The sequence below is a fragment of the Babylonia areolata genome, chromosome 3, assembly GCF_041734735.1.
Source record: "Babylonia areolata isolate BAREFJ2019XMU chromosome 3, ASM4173473v1, whole genome shotgun sequence".
NCBI classification, from domain to species: domain Eukaryota; kingdom Metazoa; phylum Mollusca; class Gastropoda; order Neogastropoda; family Buccinidae; genus Babylonia; species Babylonia areolata.
In genome coordinates this window covers 17,444,391-17,465,763 of record NC_134878.1, presented here as the reverse complement: position 1 = coordinate 17,465,763, position 21,373 = coordinate 17,444,391, and the positions used below count along the sequence as shown (strand labels likewise).

At 45.6% G+C, this 21,373-nt stretch overlaps 1 long non-coding RNA gene across 2 annotated transcripts in view; it reads left to right on the top strand.

The window, feature by feature from the left end:
* LOC143279786 (uncharacterized) overlaps positions 1–21,373 on the top strand; it is a 151,802-nt gene that overhangs the window by 20,585 nt on the left and 109,844 nt on the right. The window lies entirely within an intron of this gene.

Sequence of the window (21,373 nt, the reverse complement as noted above, 5' to 3'; positions counted from 1 at the left end):
TTTGAAAGGGGGAAGAGAGTAATCAGGTCAACGTCGTTGTCGATATTGAGGTTTAAAAGGGAGGAGAGAGAATTTATTAACGTCGTTGTCAGTATTGAGGTTTGAGAGGAAGAAGAGAGAAAATATAGGTCAACATCGTTGTCAATATTGAGGTTTGAGAGGGAGAAGAGAGTAATTAGGTCAACGTCGTTGTCAATATTGAAGTTTGAAAGGGAGAAGAGAGAAAATAGGTCAACATCATTGTCAATATTGAGGTTTGAAAGGGAGAAGAGAGAAAATAGGTCAACGTCGTTGTCAATATTGAGGTTTGAAAGGGAGATGAGAGTAATTAGGTCAACATCGTTGTCAATATTGAGGTTTGAAAGGGAGAAGAGAGAAAATAGGTCAACATCATTGTCAATATTGAGGTTTGAAAGGGAGAAGAGAGAAAATAGGTCAACGTCGTTGTCAATATTGAGGTTTGAAAGGGAGATGAGAGTAATTAGGTCAACGTCGTTGTCAATATTGAAGTTTGAGAGGGAGAAGAGAGAAAATATAGGTCAACGTCGTTGTCATTATTGAGGTTTGAAGGGGAGAAGAGAGTGCGGGGGTGCTTAGGGGTGGGCGTAGTCTTGGTGGTCGAGCTGGCAGAAAATGAAAAAAAAAAAGGACTGTAGTTTCATCATGGACAAAAATGATTTCTCAAAGCAAGAATTATAAGCTGAATAAAAATTGCGACAGGTGATGTTAGGTTCAGACGTCCCGAACCACTACTGGTCCAGTCTCATTTGGATGTCAGAAATCTACAAGCACTTTGTTTGTTTTATCTGAAGAGGCAAACAACAGGGTACACGATGTTCGTGTTCTGGTGACATCTGCACTGGTGACATTGCTGATTTCAGATGTGTATGCACCAGATCTCATATCACCAACATTTCTTTGTATGACTTATCACCGTTCACAAGCGACGTGTGTCTTGAGTACACTGCAAGCTTAAATCTTGTTGCTGCTCTCTCATTGAATTATGTAGTATGTCTTTTTGTGTTTGAGTTAAGGTTAAAGATTTAGTTAACCCAAACAACGTATAAAAAAAACAAAACAAGAACGTGCCATAAATGCTTTGTTTGGTTGTCAATGTCACCAAGGTAGCAGATCCAATTTGTGAATGCGAGCCCTTAATTTAAGGACGAATGCAACTGTATACAACACGTCTGCAGTTTTAGATTTTTATATATTTGTTTTCTAGAAAGTAAATTAATGCTTATTTTCTTATCTTAACAAGTTTGTGTTCATGTTGAAACGTCGAAAATATCAGTGAAAAGGACAGATGCATTCTTTTTTCTTTTCTTTTTTTCTTTTTTCTTTTTTTATAAAGAAATCACACCAAAGTATTTTATAATTACAAGTGTTTTTAATGCGTTAACTCACTCAGTACGGCCAGTCCTCTCTTCTCCTCTACACAGACCCCTCGGATGTCCAGTGGGTGTCTGAATGACCCAACCTTTAGCTTCCGTCGTCAGAATTGTGGTATTCTTTGTCAACATTCACGTCTTCAGTATAAGAGCCTTCCGCTTGTAATATTTTGATGGTGGTAATTGGGGAGAAACGCTGTTAACGTCGTCTCTTTCGCCGTTCGTACGGAGAGAGTTAATGTCAAATGCCTTGTCAAATGTATCCGCAAACAAGAGGCTTTGGGAACAGTGCAGGATGTGAGCCGTGGATCGTCATGATGATTTTCCCTCTTTCTCCACTTTCTGAAGATGGTGAATATGGTGCCTCGTCCTTTCAGGGTAGGGTGGATGGGGACCGACTGTAAGGCATTGGAAAGGGGTCGAAGATCTGTGCGTGTGTTGTGTGTGTGTGTCTGTGTCTGTGTGTGTGTGTGTCTGTGCTGTGTGTGTGTGTGTGTGTGTGTGTGTGTGTGTGTGTGTGTGTGTGTGTGTCTGTGCCTGTGTGTGTGTGTGTGTCTGTGTGTGTGTGTGTGTCTGTCTGTCTGTGTGTGTGTATGTGGAGAGAGAATGAGCACGTGAGGACGTCCGACAATTACGCCGCGCTTTCCTCAGGGAAAACTATCCCCGATTCACGTAACGATCAACATCCCCCCCAAACTGTTTCGCAATGCAAAAGAACAACATAGCACAACATACTGCAGTACATCACCTCACAAAAAGTTACACAACAAAACACCGCACAATGCTATGTAATACAGGGCACAGCCAGTAGCCTACTCTCACATGCGAATAGATTTACACAGCTGACAACCACATCAAAGGGTCACATCGTCCTCACCCCACATCTGTGCTTTGCAAACCTGATGCGCATCATTTTTACGCTTGAAAGGTAACAAAGGTAACCGCAACTTTTTTTTTTCTCGGGGGAGGGGGGGAGTTTGGGGGGGGGGGGGGGTGTGTGTGTGAAAAACACAATACACCCAGCCAGAGAAAATGACGGTTGCTGTGAAACAGTTTGTACGTCAGATCAAATTTATTCCAGCTTCTCTCACGGTAAGATGACTGAAAAGCTAAGTGATGTCCGTCTATCTGTCTCTTCCCTTTCTCTCACTCTCTCTCTCTCTCTCTCTCTGTGTTGTGGCTTTGCTTGTCTCTCCCTTCAAATCTCTCACAACACAGCGATACAACACAGTAAAGCAGCAACACAACACAGTTCAACACAACACAACACAGTTCAACACTCCATAGCAACACCACAACTCAAACACAATTCAATTATTCCAGTCGCGGCTGACACCGCGTGATCACCGATCACAGTCATCTGTCTCTGATGCAGCAGCTGCAGCAGTGCGAGAAAAGAGCATAGAGGTTGCTCTGCCTCTCTGTCTGTCTGTCTGTCTGTTTCTCTCTCTCTCGCACACACACACACACACACACACACACATACACACACGCACGCGCACGCACGCACGCACACACACACACACACACACACACACACATACACACACACACACACACACACGCGCGCGCGCGCACGCACGCACACACACACACACGCGCGCACGCTCGCACACACACACACACACACACACGCACGCACGCACGCACGCACACACACATACACACACACACACATACACACACACACACACATGCACGCAAATACAACATGCAGCATATTGTACGTATGTAGTTGTTTCTGTACCATTGCTACAAGAGTGAAAATATGATCATTAGTGCTACTTTTAAATTGTGCTCATTGTTTTGCAAAACTGAATGCACGCAGAAAGTAACCTTGTATGTGAATGAAGCATCCCATGTGCGTTGAAAGGCAGTGCCGTGCCGTGCCGTGTGTGTGTGTGTGTGTGTGTGTGTGTGTGTGCGTGCGTGCGTGTGTGTGTGTGTTGCTTGTAACGTTCGCCCACTCCACCCTCCTTCTCCTTCCCGCCGTTAACACGTTTACATCTCAGTGAACAGATAGATCTACCTGAATCATGTATGATGGTTTGTATACTTTGTGTCAGTGTGATAGTTCATGTATGAACTGTTTATTTGGGAAATGTCTGGGACGGCAACCGATTCAACTGAATGTGTGCGTATAGAAAACTAATAATGTTTAATTGCGTTCATGCATCATGCCTTCCCCACTGTGAAGCCCACCCTTTTGGCATGGGCAGAAGGCCTGGTTTAATGGGACATGTGTCTTTCTCTTTTGTCCTCCACCCCCCTGTCTCTCTCTTCTTCCCTCTCTCCTCTCTCTTTCTCCCTCTCACCCTCCCTGCATCTGTCTCCATCTCCTTCCCCCCTCTCTCTCTTTCTCAATCCTTCCGCGTCTCTCACTCCCTCTCTCTCTCCACCTCCCTCTGTCTTTCTCCCTCTTCTCCTCCCTCCTCTCTCTTTCTCCCTCTCTCCCTCCCTGCAGATTTCTGCCTCCTTTCCTCTCTCCGTCTCTCTCTCTTTCTCCATCCATCTCTCTCTCTGTCTGTTCGTCTTTGTCTCCCCGTCTCTCTCTCTCCCTCCCTCCTTTACCATTTCTCTCTTTGCTTCATAGTGTATTTATAGTACCAGTAAAGGAACGTGACGGCTCAGTTCTACAACACAAGGCCGCACAACACACAATGGTCAGTACCGCTGAACTAGTTGAACGCCAGCCTCTCTGATCACGGATCAAAGTCGTCCACCTCTTGCTGGCTGTAGCAGCGGAGGCTGCGGCTGTTGCTTTGATTGAGAGCCGCTGTTTGGTAACACGATCACCTTGTTATGACACGCGGCGAGCGTCCTCTTCGTCCCAGTTAAACTCTTCCTCCTTTGCTTTTGTCTTCTTCTTCTTCTTCTTCTTCTCTCTTTCTTTTCATTTTTTCCCCTCTACGATACTCTCACACATCTACACACATGGCGCACACACACAGGCACGCACACACTACACACACTACACCGCCAGTCAGTTTAGAGTACAAAATTCCCTTGTGGTATAAACACAGAAAAGACAGTGGCTAAGAACAGCTTGGGATCCCCCCTGCGATGTATAGAAAATATGACATGGATCCTCTATCACGTCTGTGCATATATGCGAGCTTGGCGGTGAAAGGCTTCAAAAACACAAAGTTAAACAACTATCGTACGAGTGCGCGCGTGCACACACTCATATACATGCACACACATACGTGTACGCACACACGCACACGCGCTCACACATACAAGCGCGCGCGCACACATACACACACACACACACACACGCACGCACACACACATACACACACACACACACACACACACACATTTTCACATATCTAATATCACTTCAAGTGGAAAGACGTTAAACTGAAGACGAACACACACACACACACACACACACACACACACACACACACACACACATTTTCACATTGGCACATTTCACTTCGCCCGTTTGCGCAACGTTGTGTGTGCACATAGATCATGCCATACTCGCTCGTTTTCTTTCTGTCCATATATGATTATCTATGTCTGTCTCTCTTTCTCTCTTGCTCGCTCTTTCTTCCTGTGTCTCTCTTTGCCCCTCTGTCTGTGTCTGTCTGTCTACTTGTCTGTCTGTCTGTCTGTCTGTCTTCATGTCTATCTGTCTGTCTGTCTGTCTCTCTCTTTCTGTCTGTGCCTCGTGTTTCACTGGGAGCGTGTCGATACTCCCCCGTGTCGATACTCCCCCGTACACACACGTGTGTGTGTGTGTGTGTGTGTGTGTGTGTGTGTGTGTGTGTGTGTGTGTGTTGGATAATTATAATTGGTGAAATTTTGCTTAAAAATTGAGATTACAATAAAACATCCTTAGAACGAAATGCTAATGATAATAGTAAGCGAACTTGACTAATCAACAAAGATTTGAATCGGTATGATTAAGCATTAATAACCAATATAATGTAATGCGATTAGCAACATATAAACAGGTAAAAAAAAGATATTAATTAATTGTATGATTTATTTACGGCATATGGTTTTGAGGGGTGGGGTTATGCGTCAGTGTTTGCATGGATTTTTCATGTTTTCGATTCTTTTTATTGATTGTTTTCACACACACACACACACACACACACACACACACACACACACACACACACACACACACACACACACACACACACACACACACACAGCGTTTTGCCGCTGTAAGATTTAGCACGGATAATTCATGTTACATAATTTGTAATACATAAAATAAAGAAGGCAATTAATCAGTTGTGTGTAGCAATTACCGCTCGTTGCATTTTAAAAAACATATATTTTCGTTTCGTTTTTATTTATTATTTTCACACACACACACACACACACACACACACACACACACACACACACACACACACACACACACACACACACACACGAACTCGAGGCTCACACATGTTGCGGCACATATTGTCGCCATGCACATAATTATTGTCGCCGGCAATGTATGCCAGGAGAGACACACCAAAAGATCAACTGTACCGGCGACACTGCATGCGAGCTATAACATATTGCGGCATATAATACACACATTTTCAAAATTCATATGAGGTTCAGTAATGATGCAAAGAGTATATATTACGTAATTTTGAAAACGCACTCTCTAACTTAACAATACCACATTAAATACACATAATTAAAATACCTGTCTGAATATCTGTTGGACTGTATCATAGACTAATGCCTACACATGTGTACACTCTAGAAGCTTGATTATTGGGTGTTTGAAGTTATTTATGAATATTTTTAATCTGAAAGTGATGTGTCAGGAATATAGTAAATTAAACACAATAAAATGGAAATACAATCAGTGTACATTATATACAGTTGCACTATTCATTGGAAACTATACCAGCATCACCATCTGTCTGCCTGTTTATCCATCCATCTCACTCTCTCTCTCTCTCTCTTTTTTCTTTCTCTCTCTGTCTCTCCCTCTCCACCCCCCTCTCTGTCCTTTTTGCCAGGATGAACTGAAACTGAATACCATTTATTGTTTGTTATATGTACATTGATTTGCGGATGAATTTCTTCAAGACTGTTTAAATATGTTTCCAAGGACACTTCTCCGATCAAACAACAAGCAGATGAATTGTCAAGTATCAAAATTTATTTTCCACGTGATCAAAAGGAGAAACAATCTACTCAGACATCATTTAGTAAAATGTCACGTCCATGAACAGAATAAAATGCCATTTTCCATTGAGTTAATCTTGTTTCTTCTTCTTTTTGACTCACTTGTGTAAACAAAGTGAGTCTATGTTTTAACCCGGTGTTCGGTTGTCTGTGTGTGTGTGTGTGTGTGTGTGTGTGTGTGTGTGTGTGTGTGTGTGTGTGTGTGTGTCCGTGTGTGTATGTGTCTGTGTGTCCGTGGTAAACTTTAACATTGACATTTTCTCTGCAAATACTTTGTCAGTTGACACCAAATTAGGCATAAAAATAGGAAAAATTCAGTTCTTTCCAGTCATCTTGTTTAAAACAATATTGCACCTCTGGGATGGGCACAAAAAAATTAAAAAATGAAACCTAATTATATGCAAACTGCATTTACTGTTATATTTATATTTTTTGTATTCTCTAAACTTGGCACTTTGATCTGATATTCTGACCCAACAACAAGAGCAGTCATTATTATCATTTTTTGTTCAAACAGGAACTTCTTTTGCTAAGCATGGAAGTTTTATTTATTTTGCAAACGTTTTGGTGCAGATAGTAAAAAAGGGAAATTACTCTGTAATTAATGCTAGGGGACTTAATTTGCTTTAAACTGATCTTTCTCATCTTAAACATTACATTTTGAAATTATACTCAGTACATAAAAAGCTTGGATTTTTTTAAAGAGTATCTCAAGTGAGTCTTGAAGGCCTTGCCTCTCTTGGTTTTTTGTTGTTGTTGTTGTTGTTGTTGTTTTTAGTGTTTTAAAGATATTGCTGACATGAAAAGAATTTTGGGAACTTCACTTGATGCGTACAAGGGGTGTGCGATAGAGACTGTGTTCAGAATCTTTCATCAGAATGTTTTGGGCAGCCAAGTTCGCTTTCTCTGGACGTAGCACGAGCTGGAGAACACGCTGACGTTAATGAAGTCGAGTCGACCAGAGACACACACATGCAAGGACTCGTGCAGGGTACACCCCCTTTCGTCATATCCCCACCTTCCTGTCTCTCTCTCTCTCTGTCTGTCTCTCTCTATCACACACACACACACACACACGCACGCACGCTTATTCCGTACATCAGCTGAATCATCTTCATGTTGTTGTTTTGGTTTAGCGTGTTTGTTCAGCTGCCCTGATGGGTCAGGAAACGTGCTCAGATTATTGACCTGGTATTGTGCAATGATGTCAATGACTAACAGCCAAGGGAGCTGTTTTGCGAGCACCGTGAATGCCGTTGTTTACGAAGCGGTGTCCAGTTACTTTCAGAATAAAATGGTGACAGACCTACAGTCCAAAGGGAGCTGTTTTCTTCTTCTTTTCCTTGTGTCTTGTTCAGTTTCTTGGTCATTTTTCCGTCTCTGTTTTAGAGAGAGAGAGAATAAGCAAGTTCATGCTTTTTTTTTGTTTTTAATCAATCCTCGCCTTAAACAGAGACTAGAACGAAAGAAGCATTTTGTGAACAACCAAACAAACAAACAATAATATTAATGTAAGCTCAATTAAAAACACCCGTACTTCAAAAAACCGACCTTCACCCCCTTCCCTGTTACACCCTCCACCACCACTACCCTGCTCAGTACACAGAAAATGAAAAAAAAAGAAAAAAAGAAAGAACAGATTAAATGAAGAGAAAATCATGTCAATGTTATAGTTTTGAATGCGAAGTCTTCCATTCAAATGTTACAAACATATGTAATTAAACACCAACAACAACCAAACCGCATGCACATATGTAAAAGGGACAGATAGAGCGCGAGAGAATTTACACAGCTGTAAAACAAACAAACGGGTGGACAGACAGGGCGAGAGAGAATTTACACAGCTGTAAAACAAACGGGTGGACAGACAGAGCGCGAGAGAATTTACACAGCTGTAAAACAAACGGGTGGACAGACAGGGCGAGAGAGAATTTACACAGCTGTAAAACAAACAAACGGGTGGACAGACCGAGCGAGAGAGAATTTACACAGCTGTGAAACAAACAAACGGGTGGACAGACAGAGCGAGAGAGAATTTACACAGCTGTGAAACAAACAAACGGGTGGACAGACAGAGCGAGAGAGAATTTACACAGCTGTAAAACAAACAAACGGGTGGACAGACAGAGCGAGAGAGAATTTACACAGCTGTGAAACAAACAAACGGGTGGACAGACAGAGCGAGAGAGAATTTACACAGCTGTAAAACAAACGGGTGGACAGACAGAGCGAGAGATAATTTACGCGGCTGTCAAACAAACCATTCGATACATAATTCAAACTTAAAGGAGGTGATGACAATGACAAATAAATGATACACATAATTATCTAATGGTTCATAGACCAGTGCGTGCCACAGATGTATGAATAAAGAAAAATTGCTTGATGAACCATGTCTGACTTTTGATTAATGGGATTCTGTTGTATTTGATTTCGTTGTGTGTGTGCGTGTGTGTGTGTGTGTGTGTGTGTGTGTGTGTGTATGTGTGTGTGCGCGCTTGCTTGCTTGCGGATAGTTTGAGGCGGGGGCGGGTGGGGGACGGGGTGGGGGTGGGGGGGGGGTATGGACCGGAACGTGGGGTGTAAAATAAACCCCAGCAGCAAAACTGGTTGTAAAACAAATCACCTGACTGATTTCACGTGGTCTTGAGGGAATACTTCAAAACGTGCTGGGTTTTTTTTTTCTGAGCTCCGTCTGGTCCTCTTTGTTCCTGTCCCGTTGTCCCTCTTTGTCTCTCCCTGTCTCTGTCTCTCTGTGTCTCTCCCTGTCCCTGTCTGTGTCTCTCCCTGTCCCTGTCTCTGTCTCTCCCTGTCTCTGTCTCTGTGTCTCTCCCTGTCTCTGTCTCTCCCCCGTCTCTGTGTCTCTGTCTCTCCCTGTCTCTGTCTCTCTGTGTCTCTCCCTGTTTCTGTCTCTCTTTGTCTCTCCCTGTCTCTGTCTGTCTGTGTCTCTCCCTGTCTGTGTCTCTCCCTGTCTCTGTCTGTCTGTGTCTCTCCCTGTCTCTGTCTGTCTGTGTCTCTCCCTACCTCTGTCCCTCCGTGTCTCTCCCTGTCTCTGTCTCTCTCTGTGTCTCTCCCTGTCTCTGTCTCTGTCTGTGTCTCTCCCTGTCTCTGTCTCTCCGTGTCTCTCCCTGTCTCTGTCTCTCTCTGTGTCTCTCCGTGTCTTTGTCTCTCTGTGTCTCCCCCTATCTCTGTCTCTCTGTGTCTCTCCCTGTCTCTGTCTCTCTCTGTGTCTCTCCCTGTCTCTGTCTGTCTGTGTCTCTCCCTGTCTCTGTCTCTCTGTGTCTCTCCCTGTCTCTGTCTCTCTGTGTCTCTCCCTGTCTCTGTCTGTCTGTGTCTCTCCCTGTCTCTGTCTCTCTGTGTCTCTCCCTGTCTCTGTCTCTCCCTGTCTCTGTGTCACCCCCTGTCTCTGTCTGTCTGTGTCTCTCCCTACCTCTGTCTCTCTCCGTGTCTCTCCCTGTCTCTGTCTCTCTGTGTCTCTCCCTGTCTCTGTCTCTCTGTGTCTCTCCCTGTCTCTGTCTCTCTCCCTGTCTCTGTCTCTCTCTGTGTCTCTCCCTGTCTCTGTCTCTCTCTGTGTCTCTCCGTGTCTTTGTCTCTCTGTGTCTCCCCCTATCTCTGTCTCTGTCTGTGTCTCTCCCTGTCTCTGTCTGTCTGTGTCTCTCCCTGTCTCTGTCTCTCTGTGTCTCTCCCTGTCTCTGTCTGTCTGTGTCTCTCCCTGTCTCTGTCCCTCTCTGTCTCTCCCTGTCTCTGTGTCTCTGTCTCTCTTTGTCTCTCCCTGTCTCTGTCTCTCTGTGTCACTCCTGTCTCTGTCTCTCTGTGTCTTTCCCTGTCTCTGTCTCTCTGTGTCTCTCCCTGTCTCTGTCTCTCTGTGTCTCTCCCTGTCTCTGTCTGTCTGTGTCACCCCCTGTCTCTGTCTCTCTGTGTCTCTCCCTGTCTCTGTCTCTCTTTGTCTCTCCCTGTCTCGATCTGTGTCTCTCCCTGTCTCGGTCAGTCTGTGTCTCTTCCTGTCTCTGTCTCTCTGTGTCACCCCTGTCTCTGTCTCTCTATGTCTGTCCCTGTCTCTGTCTCTCTTTGTCTCTCCCTGTCTCGGTCTGTCTGTGTCTCTCCCTGTCTCGATCTGTATCTCTCCCTGTCTCTGTCTGTCTGTGTCACCCCCTGTCTCTGTCTCTCTGTGTCAACCCCTGTCTCTGTCTCTCTTTGTCTCTCCCTGTCTCGGTCTGTCTTTGTCTCTCCCTGTCTCGATCTGTCTGTGTCTCTCCCTGTCTCTGTCTCTCTTTGTCTCTCCCTGTCTCTGTCTCTCTTTGTCTCTCCCTGTCTCGGTCTGTCTGTGTCACCCCCCTGTCTCTGTCTCTCTGTGTCAACCCCTGTCTCTGTCTCTCTTTGTCTCTCCCTGTCTCGGTCTGTCTGTGTCTCTCCCTGTCTCTCTCTCTGTGTCTCTCCCTGTCTCTGTCTCTCTTTGTCTCTCCCTGTCTCGATCTGTCTGTGTCTCTCCCTGTCTCTCTCTCTCTGTGTCTCTCCCTGTCTCTGTCTCTCTTTGTCTCTCCCTGTCTCGATCTGTCTGTGTCTCTCCCTGTCTCGGTCTGTCTATGTCTGTCCCTGTCTCTGTCTCTCTTTGTCTCTCCCTGTCTCGGTCTGTCTGTGTCTCTCCCTGTCTCTCTCTCTGTGTCTCTCCCTGTCTCTGTCTCTCTTTGTCTCTCCCTGTCTCGATCTGTCTGTGTCTCTCCCTGTCTCGGTCAGTCTGTGTCTCTTCCTGTCTCTGTCTCTCTGTGTCACCCCTGTCTCTGTCTCTATGTCTGTCCCTGTCTCTGTCTCTCTTTGTCTCTCCCTGTCTCTGTCTCTCTTTGTCTCTCCCTGTCTCGGTCTGTCTGTGTCTCTCCCTGTCTCGGTCTGTGTCTGTCCCTGTCTCTGTCTGTCTGTGTCACCCCCTGTCTCTGTCTCTCTGTGTCAACCCCTGTCTCTGTCTCTCTTTGTCTCTCCCTGTCTCGGTCTGTCTGTGTCACCCCTGTCTCTGTCTGTTCCTGTCTCTGTCTGTGTCTGTCCCTGTCTCTGTCTGTCTGTGTCACCCCCTGTCTCTGTCTGTTCCTGTCTCTGTCTGTGTCACCCCCTATCTCTGTCTGTTCCTGTCTCTGTCTGTGTCACCCCCTGTCTCTGTCTGTTCCTGTCTCTGTCTGTGTCTGTCCCTGTCTCTGTCTGTTCCTGTCTCTGTCTGTGTCTGTCCCTGTCTCTGTCTGTCTGTGTCACCCCCTGTCTCTGTCTGTTCCTGTCTCTGTCTGTGTCACCCCCTGTCTCTGTCTGTCCCTGTCTCTGTCTGTCTGTGTCACCCTCTGTCTCTGTCTGTTCCTGTCTCTGTCTGTGTCACCCCCTGTCTCTCTGTCCCTGTCTCTGTCTGTCTGTGTCACCCTCTGTCTCTGTCTGTTCCTGTCTCTGTCTGTCTGTGTCACCCCCTGTCTCTGTCTGTCCCTGTCTCTGTCCCTCTGTGTCACCCCCTGTCTCTGTCTCTTTTTGTCTCTCCCTGTCTCGGTCTCTCTGTGTCTCTCCCTGTCTCGGTCTGTGTCTCTCCCTGTCTCTGTCTCTCTGTGTCTCTCCCTGTCTCTGTCTATCTGTTTGTTTGTCTCTTATCTCTCTCTCCCCCTCTCTGTCTGTCTGTCTCTCTCTCTCTCTGTCTCCCTCCCTCCCTCTATTGCTGTGTGTCTCTGTCTGTCTGTCTTCCCCCCCCTCCCCTTATCCCTCACTTTCTCTTGTCACAAAAAAACACAGACACACAGACATACATAGAAATACAGGCTCACAGAGAGAGAGAGAGAGAGAGAGAGAGAGAGAGAGAAATCATACTGTCGACCTGACAGCCCAACCAGCCAAAGGAACGTAGAAAATGAAATATTGATCTCCGCCATGCAATCACAAAAGGACTGTGTGTATGATACGAGCATGTCATGTATTCTTTGGAAAACAAGGAAAAAAACAGGGAGAAACCAAGAACATGGACAAGAGAAGAGAGCAAGACGAAGAATGAGAAGGGAACAACAACAACAACAGGAGCAGCAACGAGAACGACAACAATATCGAAGAAGAAGGTACTCTGATGAATTGAAAATCCGGTGTGAAACCCAAGAATGGCCCCCACCACAAGTTAACTCCAGCCGGGGAAGACTTGACATGACTGCAGTGGGGAGTTAACCCGTGAAGACACCACCAACCCTTGTCATGAAATGACTCCACGCCCATAAAAGTAAACTTTATCAAATTAATCAGAAAGCACTGGAGGAAGGGGGGTGGGGGTGGGGATACAGGGTGAATTAATTCTGGGCAACCCCCAACGCACTACAACCCTGGTCCCAAAAGCGCTCCGCCCTGAGTCAATGTGGGCGTGTATCGTCAAGTTTCGACTCCAGCACTCATTCGGGGTCAGTTCTAAGGCGTACTTAAGGCCAACCGCCAACAACTCAATGGCAACTCCTTTTAGGGCACTATAACCCCGAAATATACTATGGAATATTTTTTGGCACATGCGATGGAGCAATTCTAGTTCTGCCCCCAAAATGACCCCCAGGAGGTTTGTCTTGATTTTTCCAAGCGCAAAAAACACGTAGTAACATGCATTTTGTGAAAATAAAGATATGCCAGTAGAAAGGTGTGTGTGTGTGTGTGTGTGTGTGTGTGTGTGTGTGTGTGTGTGTGTGCGGTAGTATGGGCTATGGGATGGAATAGATAAAATGGCTGGCTCTGAGATAACTCCAAGGGGAGTGCTTCTGGACCGACTCCAATGGACTGAGTCAAAATGGTGCTTGGAGTTGTTTCCAGACGCTACATCGGCTTGATTTTCTTCTCTCGTCGTCAGCAGATGTCAGGTCTTGGTCATCGTAGAGATTGGAGAACTTCAGGAATGATTTCCCCAACCACAAAAATGTGTCAGACAGATTAGTTAAGCTCCGCGTGAGGGACTGGACCGACCAACTGGCATCACTGTAAGAAATTCAATCTAGCCCTGACCCAAGGCTGTACATTGACCAGTGAAGCGAGAGGCTGTGTCGCCGCTCTTTGTTCTTTTTCCCCAAAAAGTCTTCAGTGTTCCAGACATAGTGACAGACGATGCTTTCTGAGGACCTCGAGATTTGTTAGAGACGTTTTTTGTTTTCTTTGCTTTACTCTTTACCATACTCATACATCTCCCCTTTATCATTTGCTCTCGCTGGTTTACTGTCTACCGAATGCCGGGCGAGATTTGTTTTCCCCCTTCGTTAATGTTACGTCAAGCATGTGTAACTCTGTGGTGGAAGAGTGATATTTTCCGTTTGTGAATCTCGTGACTCGAAATTGGATGGAGAAGAAAGAAGTGTGTGTGTGTGTGTGTGTGTGTGTGTGTGTGTGTGTGTGTGTCTGTGTGTGTCTGTGTCTGTGTGTGCCTGTGTCTGTGTCTGTCTGTGTGACTGTGTTAGTTTAGAACAGAACTTTCTTTCTTTGTGCTCGATTGACTGTCGGTGGATGCGATTTCTATTTTCTCTGAAAGGAACTTATATTCGCGATAGAAAATGGCTGTGTGTCTTCCCTGGTCTTTTCTGATTGGTCCAACTCCAACACAATCCGCCACTGGGCCATTTAGCAAAACGTGCGCTCTTACCTCACGGCGTCAGTACTTTGCGACTGCCTCAACTCCAGCGAGAAAGTAGACAGGAGCCAGCAAGCCAAACGATAGACAGCCGTTTCTTTCACAGCTGTTGGTGTACTCGTTCATTCCGGACTGAGTGTTCAAGACCCAGAGCCAGCTGTGGCTTGATAGAACAGGAAGAGGATGAGGATTATTGTTTCCGTTCAGTTCAAGAAAAAGGCGGGGGAGAGGTATCGTGAAACCCTTCTGGCTACCACCGACCACCTTAATTCTCTTCTCACCTTAGAGATTTACGATGAATGTATTTTCTTGCGTGTTGTATGAGAAATGTATTGAATATGATAAACTACTTTGGACTTTGATCAAAAACAATGCACCGTACATTTAAGATGAGTCAGTTTTATGAGTTTGACGAACAGCGCATGGTCTACGAGGGAAATTATTCCACGCAGGGAAAAATATTTTTGACCCCGCTCCCATCCCATCCGCCTTGCTCCAATCCCTGTTCAACATGAGATGGTTTCAATCACGCGATCTGACCTGGCCTTCACACTCAGACACACAGACACCACATTCACTCATACACAGAGACACGCTCACAGACACATAGGCACAGAGACAGACACACAGACACACACACACAGACACACACACACACACACACACACACACACACACACACACACACACACACACACACACACACACAGAGGTTTCAGCAATGTAAAATACGGGTTGCAGTCCCTAAGGAGAGTGGCCGGTCCGCCATCCTCCGGCGCCACAAGATGCAAATCACAACTGAAAAAGCACTGGCTGATGAATATTTTTTCCTCGCCCCAGAGGATTGACGCTCCAGCTCAGTTCTGCCATGTGCCTTTACGTTTATGGATTGTTGTTGTTGTTGTTGTTTTGGTTTCTTTCCACATCTGTATATTTCATTTAAAAGCATCCGTAAGCTTAAGCGTTCTTGTAATTTTTCGATGTTGAGAGAGAGAGAGAGAGAGAGAGAGAGAGAGAGAGAGAGAGAGAGTTTATTTTCGAAAATGATTGATAAGCATGATATGGATATGGATTTCGTCATGCAGCCCTCGTCCTAAATAACGTCTACACTACAGAGAACTAAATTATACATGCGTGAGCAAGCTGGTACTAAAAACATCAGGATGCAATGATAATGTTGTTCATGAGACAGTAATAAAGAGTCTGACAAACACTGACAGACTGAGAGGGAGAGACAGACAGGCGGAAAGGTGGATAGACGAAAGAAAACCGACAGAAAGACAAATAAATGAACGCATGAAATGAAAACAATGCAATGACAAAAAAGCAAAATGCATTCAACTAGTGTAAATAAGGGAGTGGAGACATATGGAGCGAGAGAAAAGACAAAATTAGAAAGACAGGTAGAGAGAAACAGACAGAAATTTATACGCGCGCGTACACACACACAAACACACGCACGCACGCACACGCGCGCGCGCGAGGACACACACACACACACACACACACACACACACACACACACACACACACACACAGGCAGAGTGAGTATACTGGACAAAAGTGGACAGGGATTGGGCACATGGTGAATTTGAGTTTCTTGAAGGTTATTCCCTGAGGCTTTCCTAGTCACTGACCATTACTGTCTTTGCCGATGGGTTTCTTGATATATCCCTAGTTGGTACAACCTGCAAGTGCTCTTTCAAAAGCTTAGACTTGTTAACGTTTATGGTGATATGACCCTTCCAAAAGTCAGGCGCGCGCGCGCATGTGTGTGTGTGTGTGTGTGTGTGTGTGTGTGTGTGTGTGTGCACGCGCGCACGCGCCTTCCATCACAGAGTGCTAAACGATTTTATACTCCCTGATAACAAAGCTTGTAATTAACTTCTCAAACTCAAAGACGACGTTAACATTGTTTAAGTGTTTGTTCCCCCCCCACACACCCCACCCTACCCCCTCACTTCACCACAAACCATTTCTCATCGCCTTCATCCACCGTTTGATGGCCGTTATATATCCCAGACAAGACCCCTTATTTCCAAGACCTGAACATGACCTTAAAAGGCGCCAGCGAACTGGTCGTGAAACTCCTTCCACCACCCTGTACTTCAGAGTTAATTAGTGGTCTCGTTTAATGTCCCTGCAAAGTGTGGTGATATAAAAGCTGGCCTGTCTATTACAGTTATAACTTTGGCAACGCCACCACGAGACACTGGGAGCTTCTAGTGCCAGAGTAGCTTGAGTGACCGCCAAGACTTCGAACATGGGTGTCGGTGGTGTGAATGGTATTACGCTCCCTCAAGGTTTTATTCCAGGGGTAAATATGGAGTGTATAAGACCCAGTGATGGATATTTCCCCTTCTCGTAAAGATTGTAACCATCAGAATGTTTCAGTAATACAATAACATGTTAGAAAAGGGTGGGGTATGCTGCGTGTATTCTTCTTGGTGGTCAGTTGGTATTTTTCGTTTTTCTCTGGAACAAAATTCACGGAAGTAATTTTTAAATGTTCAAAGACCCGCCCCCTCCCCCCCCCCTCTCTCTCTCTCTCTCTTCCCGACCCTCCTAATATATATTTGATTGATAAGGAAGAGAAAGTCGTACTGTAAATACGGAAGGCCCAAGCTTCTTTGTTCACGAGATTCTGAATTGGCCGTGTTTATTTATAATAATTGTTATGATTATAACGACGATGTTGATGATACCCATTTCACTGTTCGGAATCCCATGAGAAGATCGATGCAATATACACTGCTTAACACACGTGTTCTTGCTACAAGCTTATTGTTTGTTCGAGTTTGACTGGTCTCTCCCCCTTTCATCCCCGGAGGGTCAGACTACAATGGGGTTGTTTTTTTTACAGGTGTCACCGGGTCATAGTTATCGGCCCAACCTGTTAGAAACAGCCGCCGCTTTCCAAACCATCACTGAGGCCAGGTGCGAAATTCACTGTGCAGGTGTAACATGGTACACCTTCACGTGCGGAAGCTTGCGTTACCGGTAGGTAAACGAGGCAAATTCTTGTGTCGGTCTTAAGACAATGCACCTGTTGATGGATGTCAGAGGCTGATATGCCTGCTCGGTTGCGACGGGGATAGATGTTCAAAGTTCAAAGAATCGATGTCATCAGTAACCAGACCCGATTTTATTATCAGTCTCTCTCTGTGACTGGCGTCACGGTAACTGAGGATACGGCGTAGTGTGTGTGATCGTGATGACAGGAAAAGGTTTTATTGTCTCATTGTGTTGGTTGATGGCGTGTAGTGGATCCGTTAATAGGATGCACAACAGGCCATTTTTAGGGTCAAATCTTTTGACTTCCTTGTCTGTCTATCCGTCTGTTTCTTTGTCTGTCTGCGCTCTCTCTCCCCACCTCTCTCTCTGTCTGTCTCTCTCTCCACACACAGACACACACACACACACACACACACACACACACATATATATATATATATATATCCATCTCTGTCTCTGTCTCTGCCTCTTTCTCTCTCTCTCTATTTCTCTCCATATAATCATCTGAGTCCATCTCTCTTTCTCTCACCCCCACCCCCTCTCTCTCTCCATACATATCTCTATTTTCTCTACCGTCCCCACTCTTTCTCTTCCTCCAAGTATCTCTGGCCGGCTTAAAACCCAAGTTAGACAGACAGTATCACCAGTTCTTGCGGTTTTGTTCCATCTGTGTGTAACTGGTCGCTTCCCGGTACAAGACGAGAGAGACAGAGCGAGACACAGGCAGCCAGAGGAGAAACATAGCGAGAGCAGGATGCTGCGGAAAGGTGGTGGGTCGGAGGTTGGTGGTGGGGGTGGTGGTAAACAGAAGTCGATGTTGCTTGCTCCACCTCCCCTCCCCCCCGGGCCCCTCTTCCTCGCCTCCATGGTCCCCCTTGTTCCTTCAGTAACGGAATGTGAAAACACCTCTTTTTCCCATTTTCAACCCTCAGAGGTATCAAATGAACGCCGGAATACTTCTCGCCTATTACACCGAGCCCTCGTTATTCGCCTAACCGCTGCTGTTTCAAAGCGTGACACACCATGAGAGAGAGAGAGACAGACAGACAGACAGAGGCAGAGATAAACAGAGAGAGGCAGAGAAAGAAAGAAAGATAGACAGACAGACAGAGGCAGTGAGAAACAGAGAGAGACAGAGACAGACAAACAGAGACAGAGATACAAAGAGAGAAACAGACAGAGATAGACAGAGATACAGAGACAGACAGACAGAGATACACAGAGAGGAGACAGACAGACAGAGGCAGAGAGAGGCAGAGAGATACGGAAGCAGAGACAGACAGAGAGACACAGAAAGAGAGAGAGAGTAGAGAGAGAGAAAGAGACAGGGGCAGTGAGAGACAGGCAGAGGCAGAGAGATAGATAGATAGATAGAGAGAGAGAGAGAGAGAGAGAGAGAGAGAGAGAGAGAGAGAGAATGAAGAGACCATTGTTGCAAGTGCAGCGGCACCTTACCTTGGCGCGTGGAGGTTTTTACCTGGTGAAGGTGAACGTGGCGCATTCCTGTGGGAAAGACAACACACCTGTCGGGGTCGACTTCAGAGAAACACAATGACGTACCTGCGAGCGTATGAGGTCGGCGTGTTGAGAGCAAGAAACCAAAGGATACGATTGTGGTGAAAGATGCTTTTCCTTCTTTTTTTCTTTTCTTTTTTTTCCCCCCCAAGAACTTATCATTGTAGCATGAATAACCTCTCACAAGCAAATATTTGTTCCTACCTATCAACAAAAAAATAAAGTACAGTAAAATAAAAGAAAGTGAAAGGAAAAGAAAGCCAGAAAGACAAAATATTTGTCTTCAGCTTCTTCTGCGGATGTAGGTATTAGTTCTTACCTCTCAAAAAAAAAAAAAAAAAAAAAAAAAAGGGTTGGAGAAATAGAGAGAAAGAAAGAAAGCCAAAATATTGCCTTCTTCTTCTGCTGCGTTCTTGGACTGCGACTCCCATATTCACTCGTATGTGCGAATGGGATTTAAAGTGTGTGACGATTTTTACTCCTCCATGTAGGCAGCCATACTCCGTTTTCGGGGGTGTGCATTCTGGGCGTGGTCTTGTTGCCATTTCCCACCAAACGCTGACATAGATTACATGAGCTTTAACGTGCGTATTTGATCTTTTGAATGTGTACACACATGAAGGGGGTTTAGGCACTAGCAGGTCTGCACATGTGATGACCAGGGAGATTTCTAAAAGCGGTTGTACATTCTTGAGTGCTTTCTTTTCTTATTAGTATTTATCTATCTATGTTCATTAAAACGAAATCAAAATCAGACAGGTTTAGGTTTTATTTCTATGGAGTGAAACTCAATTTCAAACCAAAGACGGCTTCGAGCAAGCTGTCGCTGAAAGCAATAACGACAAGCATGTCTTGGTGGTCGAGAGGGTGGCAGGGAGGGAGCGCAGGGGGGAAATGTGCGTTCGTGCGCGTGTGCGCGCGTGTTGTGTGTGTTGTGTTGTGTGTGTGTGTGTGTGTGTGTGTGTGTGTGTGTGTGTGTGTGTGTTGGGGGTGGAAGCTGGGGGAGGGGGAAGGAGGAGGGGCGCTCGCAACCTGTTGGATCGATCACGGTGCGGAGGGAAGAAGTGGTGTGCAAACCTTTTTCAATCTCCTGTTTCGTTTTGTCTGTCTGTCTCTGTCTCCTCAACCAGTTCGCTCTTGTCTGTCTGTCTGTGTCTCTCCTACCACTCTTGTCTGTCTGTCTGTCTCTGTCTCTGTCTCTCAACCAGTTCGCTCTTGTCTGTCTGTCTGTCTGTCTGTCTGTTTGTCTCTGTCTCTGTCTCTCAACCAGTTCGTTCTTGTCTGTCTGTCTGTGTCTCTCCTACCACTCTTGTCTGTCTGTCTCTGTCTCTCCTACCACTCTTGTCTGTCTGTCTCTGTCTCTCCTACCACTCTTGTCTGTCTGTCTCTGTCTCTCCTACCACTCTTGTCTGTCTGTCTCTGTCTCTCCTACCACTCTTGTCTGTCTGTCTCTGTCTCTCCTACCACTCTTGTCTGTCTGTCTGTCTGTCTCTGTCTCTCCTACCACTCTTGTCTGTCTGTCTGTCTCTGTCTCTCCTACCACTCTTGTCTGTCTGTCTGTCTGTCTCTGTCTCTCCTACCACTCTTGTCTGTCTGTCTGTCTCTGTCTCTCCTACCACTCTTGTCTGTCTGTCTGTCTCTGTCTCTCCTACCACTCTTGTCTGTCTGTCTGTCTGTCTCTGTCTCTCCTACCACTCTTGTCTGTCTGTCTCTGTCTCTCCTACCACTCTTGTCTGTCTGTCTGTCTGTCTCTGTCTCTCCTACCACTCTTGTCTGTCTGTCTCTGTCTCTCCTACCACTCTTGTCTGTCTGTCTGTCTCTGTCTCTCCTACCACTCTTGTTTGTCTGTCTCTGTCTCTCCTACCACTCTTGTCTGTCTGTCTCTGTCTCTCCTACCACTCTTGTCTGTCTGTCTGTCTGTCTCTGTCTCTCCTACCACTCTTGTCTGTCTGTCTGTCTCTGTCTCTCCTACCACTCTTGTCTATCTGTCTGTCTCTGTCTCTCCTACCACTCTTGTCTGCCTGTCTTTTGAATATTACGCTGTGTGTGAGCTCGCATTAAGTGTCCTATTTGTCCAGTCATAAGACCTTTCCCGTCCAGCTGCTTCACACCAGTGTTTCTCTTTCTCTCTCTTGTTCTCGCTTTCTTTATGCGCCTTCCAGCGTGCGCGCGCGCACACACACACACACACACACACTCTCACAAACACACACACACACACACACACACACACACACACACACACACACACACACACACACACACACACTCACTCACTCACTCACTCACTCACAAACATATATAAAAACACACGCACACACACACACTCACACACACACACACACACACACACACACACACACACACACACACACACACACACACACACACACACACACATACTCACTCACTCACTCACAAACACATAAAAACACACGCACACACACACACACACACACATACATATGTATATATATATATATATATATATATATATATATATATATATATATACACACTCCCGCTCTCTCTCTCACAAACAAACACACACACACACACACACACACACACACACACACACTCACGTAGTGGAAACGAATCACGACTCCCAAAAGGTGCGGGGACTTTATTGCACTGATACCGAGCTCTATTTGGTCCGCATCAGTTCGTTAATGTGGGCTGCCGTAATGTG